The following is a 12548-nucleotide window of genomic DNA, read 5'->3' as shown; positions in this document are numbered from 1 at the left end:
ACGTTTTTGAAATTGCTTTTAAAAAATTTATTCCTTGATTACATTTGTTTAGCATAAACTCAATATGTAATTTCCATGTTAGTTTCGGTCAAGTCTCATACCCAAATATTTGATAGAAGTTTGGAAACTATACTCATGATTGCTTAATTGTAATTTATCAATATTTGGTAAGTTGTGTCGTGTGAAAATGCAAACACTAGATTTGTTTGTGGAAATTTCAAATCTATTTTGTTGGAACCAATTGTTTGACAAGTTGTGAATTTTATCTAATGTTTGTATACAATTATCATATTTTTTTGAAAAAGAGTATACAAGAAAATGGTCAGCATATTGTATAATCTTCAAAGTGCAGTTTTCAATTTGGCTATTATGTAGATCATCAGTGTACAAATTAAACAACAAAGGGCTCAATACTGATCATTGGGGCAGCCCCAAGTTATTGTATCGTGGACCTATGAGACTACTGTTATGTGCTCTGAGATATATCTTTCTACATGAGTAAAAATTATATATTGTTCCTGCTAGTTGGGCTGGTATTTGGAAATTTTTGACTAATTTTTCAACTAAAGTATCTAGACAGACTCTATCATATGCACCCTCTATGTCCATACATATTGCAGGTAAATAATTGTTGTCTGTAAATGTGTTTTGTATATCTACCACTAATGTTGAAAGGGCGTCTAAAGTACTTCTTCCTTTTCTGTACCCAAATTGAAGGTTGGGAAGTAATTTCTTTTTTCTAACCACCATTCCAATCTGTTTTATCATTCGTTCGACTGTTTTAAGAAGGCATGACATAAGAGATATAGGTCTATATGATTGTGCCACGTTGCGATTTTTACCTGGTTTCAGTATTGGTATTATAATGACATCTTGAAATTGAGGAACTAAACTCCCATTTTTGACCATCTCATTGAATATTTCCAACAGCAAGAGTTTAGCTATTTTTGGAAGGTGTTGTATCATGGGATATTTAATATTATCCAAACCTGGACTTGTGTTATTCCGATTTTTAAGAGCATATTCTAATTCTGTAATGTTGAACGGTTCTAGCAAAAAATGGTTTTGTTCATTTGAAGCATAGCTGTAGCTTTTTAGTAATTGGACTGATGGAGGAGCAACTTTATCAAAGATTTCGTCGACTAATGTATCATTAAGACATGTTGGATTAGTAATTGGTTTTCTATTGATCTTTCTAGCTTGATTCCATAATGCTGAGGAAGGAGTTTTTTGTTTAAGTTTGAGACAAAGTTTTTCCAACTTTCTTTAGCTATTTCCTTTCATTTTTTTTTTACTTTTAGCCATCCTCTCTTGGCATTTTAAGTAATTTTCAAAGTTACGGTTTTGCTTATAATTTGAAAGTGCTTCTTTTCTTTCCTTGATAATGTTATCACAATTTGTATTCCACCACGGCGGAGAATTTCTGATTTTGTTTTTATAAGCTTTATATTGTGGAATTGATAGTTGAGCTGCATAATTTATCTTCTTCTAAAAGTGCCTATCTTCTGGAGATGTTGGCGACCACATTGACCCATCGTATTCTATTTACGGCAGCTCGAAATAGATCAGTTGACGTTAGACCAGTCCACTTCCTAAGATTGGCCAACCAGGATATACGTCTACGTCCAGGGCCTCTCCTGCCCTCAATCTTGCCTTGTAGAATCAACTGCAGCAGTCGGTATTTTTCATTACGCATAATGTGGCCGAAGTATACAATCAATTAAAAAATTATATTTGTCCGACGTATTTTCCATTTGGTAATAGTTATTGAAAAATTGCTCTTCTGAAATTTCGTACATGGACCAATTAGCCTTTCTTGTATTCCATTTACTTTTAGGAATAATTTCTTCAGGTAAATGAATGTCGGTAATTTCCATATAGATCATAAAATGATTCGATCCCAAGGTGTCTGTATGTATAGACCAATTAATTTTATTGACTAGATCAGCTATAACGAAAGTAACATCAATAGCTGATTTATTTTGATCTGGTTTAGTTAAAATGGTAGGTTCTCCATTATTAATTACTGTAAAATTTAAGTCATCTGCAGTTTTAATAAGTTGTATTCCAGTTGCATCATTATAATTAGATCCCCAAATCGTATGATGCGCATTGAAATCTCCACCTATAACCACTGAACCAGTCACCTGTGAAAATATATTTGCCCAATCACATACTGTACTTTTACATTTAGGAAGTTTGTATATAGATAATATATTGGGTTCAATATTTTTAAAGTTTGTTTTGATGCCACAAACTTCAATATCAGAATTAAAGTTATAATTTAGTTTTAGTTCACTGAAGGTTACTGTGTTACGGATAAGAATCGCAACGCCACCAAACCAGTCTTCCTTCCTATCTCTTCTTATTAGGTTATAACCATTAAAACTGTAATGAGAATCTTTTTTAAACCATGTTTCGCTAATTAGTAAAATATCAATTTTTTTAATGTTTACGTATTGCATTAAACTGTTTTTGTTTGACATAATAGATCTAGCATTCCATTGACCAATTTTTAAAATATCTTGTACAGCCATTGGAAGCTATTATTGTTTACAGTATTTAAAACCTGTTCTAATTCATTAATTATAGTCTTATCGTCTAACGTTTTTATATCTTCAATTGAATGAATATATTCCAAGAGGTTCATTGTAAAATTTGTTATAGTTTTTGTCAACTGATTTTTATTTTCAACTTTGTTATAATTGGGTTTATGTGGATTAGCCGGTAAAGGCTGGGCAGGTCTAAATGTAAAGGGAAAGATAGGTTTATGAATAGGAGATTGTATGATAGGAGAGTTTGGTTTCCTTTTCTTTCCTACAAATGCATGTGAATTATTGTTCAATTGAGAAGATATTAGAGGGCGCGCTTTATTGGTCTGTGGGCCTAGCTGAGTGGAGACAGAATTTTTATTAATTTTTGGAAGCGAAGGAAATTCTTGTTCATTATTTTCAAGCAAAGAAAAGTAATTTTGATTCCTAACACCAGAAAATGATTGTTCACACAAATGTTTTGCCTCTAAAAAAGTAGTCTTTTGTTCGATCATTATACTTTTAATTTTTTTTTGTTTTTCATAAAAGGGACACTTTTTTGATATTGTAACATGCTCATTACTTTTACAATGTATACAATACATAGCTTTATCGCAAGTATGAATAGTAGTTTTAGTTTGCCCACATTGAATACAACATTCCTGGGAACTTTTACATTGCTTTGACAGATGACCAAATTTCAAACATCGATAGCATTGAACGACCCTACCAATAAATTGTTCTACCGGAAAATAAACTCTATTAAAACCTATATAGTTGGGTAGAATATTACCGTCAAAGGTGACAACTATAGTTTTTTATCTACGTATTCAATTGTTTCCTCTTTTTGGATTCTACGCATTGTTCTATAAATATTTAAAACTTTGGAAGTAGATTCAATGTTTTCCATAAGATAATTAATGTCAAATTGGGTGTCTACATCCCTTATAAGCCCTTTAACTTCCAAAAAGTGATTTGGAATGTAAGCTCTTAAATTTTGAGCGTCTAATAATTTATTTTTGACAAGATTATTAGCTTCTAAACGTGATGACAGCAAAACTTTTATACGATTACAGCCAATGCTTTTTACCTCTTTAATATGTGTAAGTTTCAGGGTCTTAAATAGTAGGTGACCTATCGCCATAGGATGCAATCTAGAAAGACCAGTTTCATTCCCAATTTTTTCAATATAAACCCAAATATTATCTAAATTGTACTTATCTGAGACCAAGTTGAAATATTTAATATCCTTTTGTTTTTCTATCGGCAAAGTAGCACTAGGTTGAAAACTATTATTTTCCATTACACTATCTTCATTATTCACTATGTCTTTCGTCTGAGAGGACGTCCCTAATGAACTTTGTTCCCCCATAATGGGGGAACCAATTTAATTTGTTTATATAAAAATTCACTGGACTATAAAATTATATTTTTATCGAGTATTAAATTTTTAACGAATTTTTAATAATTCAACAAAAATTAATAAATCCGGTTCTCTCTGTAAACGATAGCCTGCGATCGATTCGAAGGTACGAATTAGACTGAAAATAGGCCTTGATTGAGCCTACTTACAAGCGTGTGGCATAGAACTGTCAAAAGTTTTTTTTAAATACCTGAAAAGTGAAGCATCAAAGAATCGATTGCGATTTAGGTACAAACTACCTCTAGAGTACCTGTTTGGGCAAGTAAAGTTGTTTCAATAATCTCTCTCCGGGATAAACAAATTGAATAGCTTATAAACTATTTGGTCGGTCTGTTTGAAATTTAGCACTCTTTAATAACTCATTAATTGCCACAATTTTGAGAAGGTGGTTATATTACATGCCATTACGCAAAAATCAAAATTAATAACAGTTATAAATTATTGCAAAAATTTGGATTTTTACAATTGTCTCGTTCAATTTTGAAACTCTCAGTATAGACGAGGCAATGAAGCATTAAATCTAGAAATTTTGTGCAGTAAGATGAATCGTAATGCGACTTTTTGCATTCGATTTGAGAGAGTGTCAGGCAATTTTGTGAACTAAATTGATCTCCGGCAAAAAATTTTGTGCATTAGAAAATGCATTTTCAAAGTGCATCACGAAGAGATGGAAAATGAAAAATTTAGAACTCAGGAAATATTGACTGAAATGAGGTCAATTTTTATACTGGGGGATTTTGGAGGTCACTTAACACGAATTTCATGACAGCGATGGTCTCCGAGGTACGAGGATGGGACTCGTCGTCTGGGACGATCGAATAATTCGCGAAATGAAGATTGGAGCGAAAAACTAAAAAATACTTATTCAATATTTTTCATAAATCTATCGAAAGACACTAAACTTGACCCCCACTCCACCTGCTGGAGGTGGGGTTGTGGTAACTGTAAAATCTTAAACGGAAACCCTCATTTGTTATTGCAGATTTGGATTGCTTACATAAAAATAAGCACCTTTTATTCGAGACATTTTTTCGATTTGTAGACAGATGGCGCTATAATCGCAAAAAACGATTTATCGTGTTACCATAGGTAAATCATAGAAACGGTCTAATATCTCGAGAAATACATGTAGAATTGTAAATATTTTATCTTAATTTTTAAGATACCCTGTATATAATATTTCTTTACAAACACGAAACGAGCGGTTGTCGGCGAGGCTCTAATGCACAGATGGGTGGGCGTATCTAATCGAGGGGTAGTTTAGTGAGCAGCTTGTGTTTATTTTTAAGACACAAAAATAACAAAGTAGAGCCCTTTGACCCAATTTTTATTACTAATAGGCTAATTCCCACGAATGCGAATTAAACCATGAAAAGGGGAAGATTATCAGTAAATAAGAGAATTTTGGTTGTGTGGGAACGAATACATTCAGTCGATATTAACATCACAGCGACGCAAGACGCATAGGGATAATACTTAGACGGGTATCATATTGATTAGACGCAAATTATTCTATAAATACATTTCCCTTTTGTAAGAATAAGAACGCGTAGAATTTTGGTCGCAAAGTACACTTTTACATTTCGACAATTTAATAGTAATCAATAATTTAGTCATCTATTTTATTAATTAAAACTGTTAAACATCAAACGGACTTTTATTACGATTCTCTTTAAAGAAACCTACATTTTGGGGGCTCAACCGGGATCTAAGAAAGACAATTTCGTCGTAAAGTTCGCGAAATACCGTAAAGTGACGTGTAATTAAAAAATCGGCTCAATTGACGTGACGTAATTTTTGGAAACTGTTTATGACTGTTCGGGAAACGTGGAAACTGTTGGTGATTTTCGGACTTTTTTAAACTATTGGTGACTTCCGGACTTTGTGAACTGTTGGTGAATGGTTGTGTTGGTGGAGTAGCAGGCTAGTACAGTGTAGACGACGCGGTTAGGCAAATACGACGGCTGTTTGGGCAGTGAAGACGACGACGACGAGACGCAATCATAGCAAGCAGTATTACCAAGGAGAAATCAGGTGTGTTTGTTCCAATATTTAAAAAATAGTCACGACACTTTGGTCTTGTGTCTGGAAATTAGAAATCTGACCAAAGATTATTTTTTTCGAGGAGCTGTGAACTGGAACTTTGACGATAAACAGTGAATGTTGCGAAAGTACTATCATAAATCATTTAACGATTAACTTTTTTTTTTGTTTTTCATTGTTTTTTTTTGTTCATTTATTGTAATAAATCATAACTTTGTTAGTATTTGTAGTAAATATTGATCATTTTGAAGTAAAAGCGACTACAATTCTACAGTTCACAAGTACAATTTGCACGCGGGAAAAAATAATCTAACTTTTTAGTTGAAAGATATCTTTTTATTTTTGTTTTTTTTTTTTCATTTTTTATTCTAATTAAGTATATACCTTTTTAAAATGCAGTCTAATCAATCTCTTAACGATTTTCCACAAATTAGTTTAAACCTTAAAAATTCGGCATTAAGTGCTGTTAAGGCGTTGCATGTTGTCGCGTACGGGGATAAAGGGTTGCCGCGACAAACAAGGAAGAACTTGCGGAATTTCACAAAATTTTCGTGGGATAAAGAATCCGAGGAATATTCCACAAAAATAGAAGACGTGAAAAATAAACTAAGTATGCCGGACTTAGTAGCAGTTTGCAGTGTTTTAGATCTGAACTACACTGGTTCAGAAGACGACGTGATACACACACACACACACTCGTTCAACCCAACCTCTAGGAACATGTGTGTACCACTGCTAGTCAGCGGGACCCACATGTCCGAAGATCAAACCGGTCTCGCTCCCGAAGAATATCATTCCGGAGCGGTACCTATCTGACCCCCAGGTTTTTTCCTCCACCCCTCCCCAACGTGTGACATACGAAGAGGAGGCTTTGAACTTTTACTTCGGGTGATTTGGGTAATGTAACACCCTCCGTCTTGTCATGGTTGTGGTTAGGCCACCTATCTGTAGGGGTAGCTGTTTAGCTTTTCTCCCTAATTACTTTACTGAGTTTATTTATGTTTTTCATGATTTTGGACTGAAGTCCCTAAATGTGTGTTCCGAACGGAGAGACACCAACCTGGATTGGTGTCCCTCCGCTCGGACTTTGGTGTGTGTCGGTCACTCAGCTGCCGATTTGACAATACTTGCGTATTGCTCTCCTCGTCAGCCGAGCAGCCGCAAGGTCTGGCCATCAAGCTCGTGCTTGCCGGACACGGTCTCGATGCTCAGGTACGCGCTATGGTCTCTCATTGACCTGCCTGAAAGGCCTTCAGCCTAAGTGGCTGTGTATAAAGGACCAGAGGGGTCTTTATTGCATTTCATACTTACACCTTGATTTTACCAGTACTAAATTTATTGAGCTGATGGTTTCATGTATCTTGTTTTTGGTGATCAACTTCGCTACTCCGTAGAGCAACGCAGTTTCTCGGTTTTTTTTTTTATTTATTTTTTTTTTTTCACAACTATTTTGCATGTTCCTACGACTGTGCGACTGTCTTTAATTTCTTGAGGTCATTATTCTGGGACTTCCCTATATCCTGTTATTTGATGTTTAGGCCTTCTGTGTGTAGTACGTATGTTTTCATCATAGTCTGTCAACTCTCTCAGTTTACTGTTTGGATGGTCTCTTATGTTATTAAAAATTTCATATGCTTTTTCATCCATCATTCTAAGGATCTTTTTCTGCTTCGTGTCTTTGTTATACAGGTATCTGACTGGTACGTATTTGGGTACATTTAGGGCATCTCTTATTATGTTATTCTGGATTACCTGGATTTTCTTTCTGTTAGTTTTGCATGTTTGTCCCCATGCCGCAGATGCATATGTGAGAGTTGGTATGATTATACTATTAGCCATTCTAATTTTTGTTTTGAATCTTAATTTGCTTCTCTTCCCTATCAGCGAGGAGAGTTGACTTCTTAAGGCTTTGGCTTTGTGGACCGTTTGTTTCACGTGTTCTGTGTACGTGAGCCTTTTGTCAAGCGTAACCCCTAGGTATTTCGCTTGTCTACTCCATTCTATGTTTGTGTTTTCCATTCTTAGTTCTCTTTCTGGTCTACCATATCTGTGTTGGAACACTACAGCCTGTGTTTTCTCGGGGTTTAGTGCTATTTTCCATTGTATGCACCATTCCTGCAGTTGGTTTAGGGCTCTTTGTAGGTGATTTCTGGCTAGGTTAGGGTCTCTACTACTTGCTGCTATTGCCGTATCATCCGCATATAGGCTTAGTAGGGTTCGTGGATCTGTAGGTGTGTCTGCCGTAAAGATGGTGTACAGATAAGGAGATAGTACCGCTCCTTGAGGCACTCCCGCTTCCAATGTTCCTACTTCGGACAGGGTGGCCCCTATTCGAACTCTAAACCTTCGGTTTGTAAGGTATGACGCAAGGAGGCATGTCATCGCTTCACTGTATCCATTCTCATGCATTTTATGCAGCAGACCTTCGTGCCATACTTTGTCAAAGGCCTTACTTACGTCGAGGAAGGCTGCTGCTGTGTACATCTTTTCATTGAACCCTTTTGTTATGTACTCCGTTAGTCTTAGTACTTGTAGCTCACATGAGTGCCTTGATCTAAAACCAAACTGCGATTCTGGGATGATTCCTAGAGCTTCTGATTCTTGTTTTAGTCTTTTAAGAATTATTCTCTCCACTATTTTGCTTATTGCTGGTAGTAAGCTTATTGGCCTGTAATTTTGTGGAAAGCTCCCATTTTTCCCCGGTTTTCCTATCATAATAACATTTGCCTCTTTCCATCTATCCGGGAAGTATCTTAGTCTTAGTATACTGTTTACAATGTTCGTGATGTAAACTATTATTTTTGTTGGCAGGTTTTTTAATGCCCTGTTTGTTATATTGTCAGGCCCTGGCGCTTTTTTTGCGTTTGCCATTTTTAGTAGTTCTTTAATTTCTTCAGGAGACGTGTGTTCTAGAGCTATTCTTCCCTTTCTTCTTCTTAACCTTCTAGCGTTGTTTTCTACTTCTATTGTGAAGTCTAGGTCTTCTTCCTGATGAAAGTTCTTTGTGCTTCCTAGTTCTAGGGTATCTTTCATGACTTCTGCCTTTTCTTTTTCTGTGTATACTATTCCATTTGCTCCGTGTAGGGCTGGTATTGGTTTTCTTTCGTTTCTTAATATTTTAGATACTTTCCAGAACCCGGATTTATTCGGATCTAGTTCTTGGATATATTTGTCCCAGTTTTCATTTCTATGTTCTTCCAGTTGTTTTTTGACTTCTCTGTCCAATTCATTTGCAATTCTTTTGTCTTCCTGATCCCTTGTTCTGTAGGCTCTTCTCCTTCTTTTATTCTTTTCTCTGATTAATTCTTTTAGTTCTTCTGATATATCTTTGAACCTACCTCTTTTAATTGTTGTTGTTTCTTCTTTAGTGCTGACTTTAATAGCATTCTGTATTGTCTGTTCTAACTTAATCACGCTTTCATCTAAATCCGTTATATTATTGATGTTCGGAATATCGCCGATGTTTTCACTGATGACTCTTTTAAAGTTAGGCCAGTTTGTCCTTTTTTTCTTGTAAGGTTGTGTGTGATTAAGTTCTATTGCACCTAGGGTCAGGATAATTGGATTGTGACTACTATTGCCCTCGTTTACTGATGTTATTTCATATTGTTGTCCAATATTATGTAGAATTGCTATGTCCAAGTGTGTTGGTATTTCTGCTTGGAAATGTGTTGGTTCAACTGGTCCGATTGCATATGTATTTTCTTTCTTCTCAAGATAGCCACAAAGTTGTTTTCCATTTCGGTTCGTTCTTCTGTCAAACCAGTTGGGCGATCTAGCGTTTAGGTCACCTATGATGACTGTTGGCTCGTCTGAATCCAATATTAGGTTTAGATCTTCCTCGAAGATCGGGTCCTGCGGTCTGACGTACACTGAGGCTATTTTCAGCGTTTCGTCAGTAGCACAGATCCGAACTATTGTTGCTTCTAGGGTGACCAGACCATCCGGTGTCGGGATATGTTGATGTTTTATTCCTTTTTTTACCATGATGGCCGTGCCACCCGAGCGAGATCTATGGTCTTTTCTATAGATGTCATAGCCCGGGAATTTGGTTTTCACTTTTTCAGTGAGTTTTGTTTCCTGCAGTGCCATGACATCTATATTGAGTCTGTTGATAAACTCATCTAGTATGTTCAGTTTCTGCCGTAAACCGCCAGAGTTCCATGACCCAACTCGAAGATCCCGAAACTGTTCTGACATTATACGGTTTTTGGTAGCCCCAGTGCATGTAATAGTTGTGTCATTTGTTCACACATACCTGTGAACATTTTCATTTGTTGTTGCACTGCTGTTAATATCTCATTATTCTCTGCCAGAGCGTCTTTTTTGCCTTGTGTGGCTGCTGCATAACTTATGTTAAGTGTTGCTATTTGCATGTTGTGTGTGCTTATGTTTCTGGGTACTAGTTGTGTATTGACCCTTTTTTTTGGCGCTTTTTTGCAGCCCCTGTAGCTGGCTGTGTGAGCCTCACCACAGTTTGCGCATTTGGCTGGTGTGTCTCTTTCCTTATTGCAATTTCTAGTGGCATGATTTTCACCACATTTCACGCATCTGGAGTAGCATCTGCACGCTCTGGAGCCGTGGAAGAAGTTTTGGCAGTTGTAGCACTGCAACACATCTTTTTTATTTTTTATTTCTTCTTCTACTTCAACTTTCATATGGCATAAGTTTGTTATATTTTTAACTTTGTCTGTGTCGCTCTCATAATGTGTCAGCATATAAAGGGGCAATTCTCTGCCATCTTTTTTGGATATCATTCTATGTAGGTCTACTATTTCTATTTTCAGGTTGACTATTTCATCTCCTAGTTCGTCTACGTTAGTATATTTCGTTAGTCCGCGTATGACTGTTCTTTTTGTTTTATCTATATCCTCATCTAGGGGATATGCGACGTATTCAATTTGGTTGCCTTTATTTTCTAGTATTTTTAACATGCCATGATAATCCTCTCTATTTCTAGTTTGAATTATAATACTTCTGCCTGACTTTGCAAATTTATTTTCTGTTATTATGCCTTGTTTGGCACTTGTATTCAGTATATCCTGGCCAGCCTCTATTGTTTTCAGTATTATTGGTGGCGGTTTTCTGTTGTTTTTGTTTTGGGTAGTTTCCACAGTCTTGCTGGTCGAGGCTGTGGCCGCTTTTCCTTCTTGTTTTGCTTTATCAGGTGTTTTTTCATTGTTTTGGTCTTTGTTGGTTTTTGTCTCATTTTCTGAGTTGGATTTTACCTGTTTGGCTGGATTTTCTTTTTCAGCTTTCTCTTTATTTTTTCTTTTGTTTCCTTTTTTTCGGTTTACTTCCGTGAAACCTTCTTTTTCTTCATCGGCGTCCTCGTCCATTTGGGTGTTTTTTCCCGTCTGTGGTTCATTTTCTTTTGCTTGTTCAGCTTTCCTTATGTCTCTTGCTCTTATGTTGTCGTCCATTTCTTGTTCTTTTCTCTTTTCAACTATGCGTCTCTGCTTTTCAGCTGAGCTTATGTTGTCTTCATTTTGTTTTGCTTTTTTGGGAGGCTTTATTATTTCTATTACCTCTCGTTTTTTCCTTTTGGATAGGATTGACTTTTGGTATGACTTGTTTTTGTATACCGTTGTCTCTGTTTCTTCATGTTTTTCATTTTCTGTCTGTTCCCAGGTCATTGGACTTTCGTCTATTTTTGTTATTGTGACAGTCCGTTTGTTTGTCATTTCTTGGACGGTTTTGGTCAATTTCATGATTTGATCCATCATCCTTCTTGCTTCGTCGTCTTTTGTTCTAATTATTGATCTTAATTCGGCGATTAAATCTTTGAATTCTTGTTGTTCTCGTTTATTTTCTTTGTCTCTTTCTTCGAGTATTTCCTTGAATTCTTGTTGTACTCGCTTATTTTCTTTATCTCTCTGTTCGAGTTGTTTCATCAGTTGTTGTATCGTGTTTGCCAGGTCACTTTGATTTCTCTCTGTGTCTGGGCTATTACACGGTCTTTTGGTGGGCTTCTTGCCTTCGACTCGTTGGCTGTCGTAGTCAGCTTCTAGTTGTGGGTCATTTGTGAACTCAAGTGAGTTTGTTGTTCCCTGAGGGGGAATGGTAACTATCTGTTGAATCATAACTACTTGGTTTTCCTGAAGGGACCCGGGGTTATTATTGCAATTTTTGATGCTTGATTCATCTGGCTGAGGGCCTTCTGAATCTTTTATTTCTTCATCATGAGAGAAGACTGCTTTTATCTCTTCCATAACGATATCATCTGTCAAGGATTGGGGTGGACTAGGGGGAGGGACTGGAGTAGTGCCCATATCAGACACTGACTCTGTCTCTGGGAATAATTCAATGAAATCGTGAGCTGGATGCTCGGTGGACATAGGATTGTCCGACGACATTTTACAGTTATCTATTTATAAGAATCTGTTTTTTGCGCTTGGCTAGACCGCTGTCCAACCAAGTTCTGGGTGCCGTCCCAGGGACCTACGCGGATGTGTCACTGCCTAATTTGCTATAGGTAGGGTTCCACTTGCTATTTCTCAGATAACTGGCCCAGGTTGCCGTGTCTGCACGAAGTGAATTCTAAAATTCCA

The sequence above is a fragment of the Diabrotica virgifera genome, chromosome 10, assembly GCF_917563875.1.
Source record: "Diabrotica virgifera virgifera chromosome 10, PGI_DIABVI_V3a".
In the NCBI taxonomy this organism is placed as follows: domain Eukaryota; kingdom Metazoa; phylum Arthropoda; class Insecta; order Coleoptera; family Chrysomelidae; genus Diabrotica; species Diabrotica virgifera.
This window is presented reverse-complemented; position numbering follows the sequence as displayed.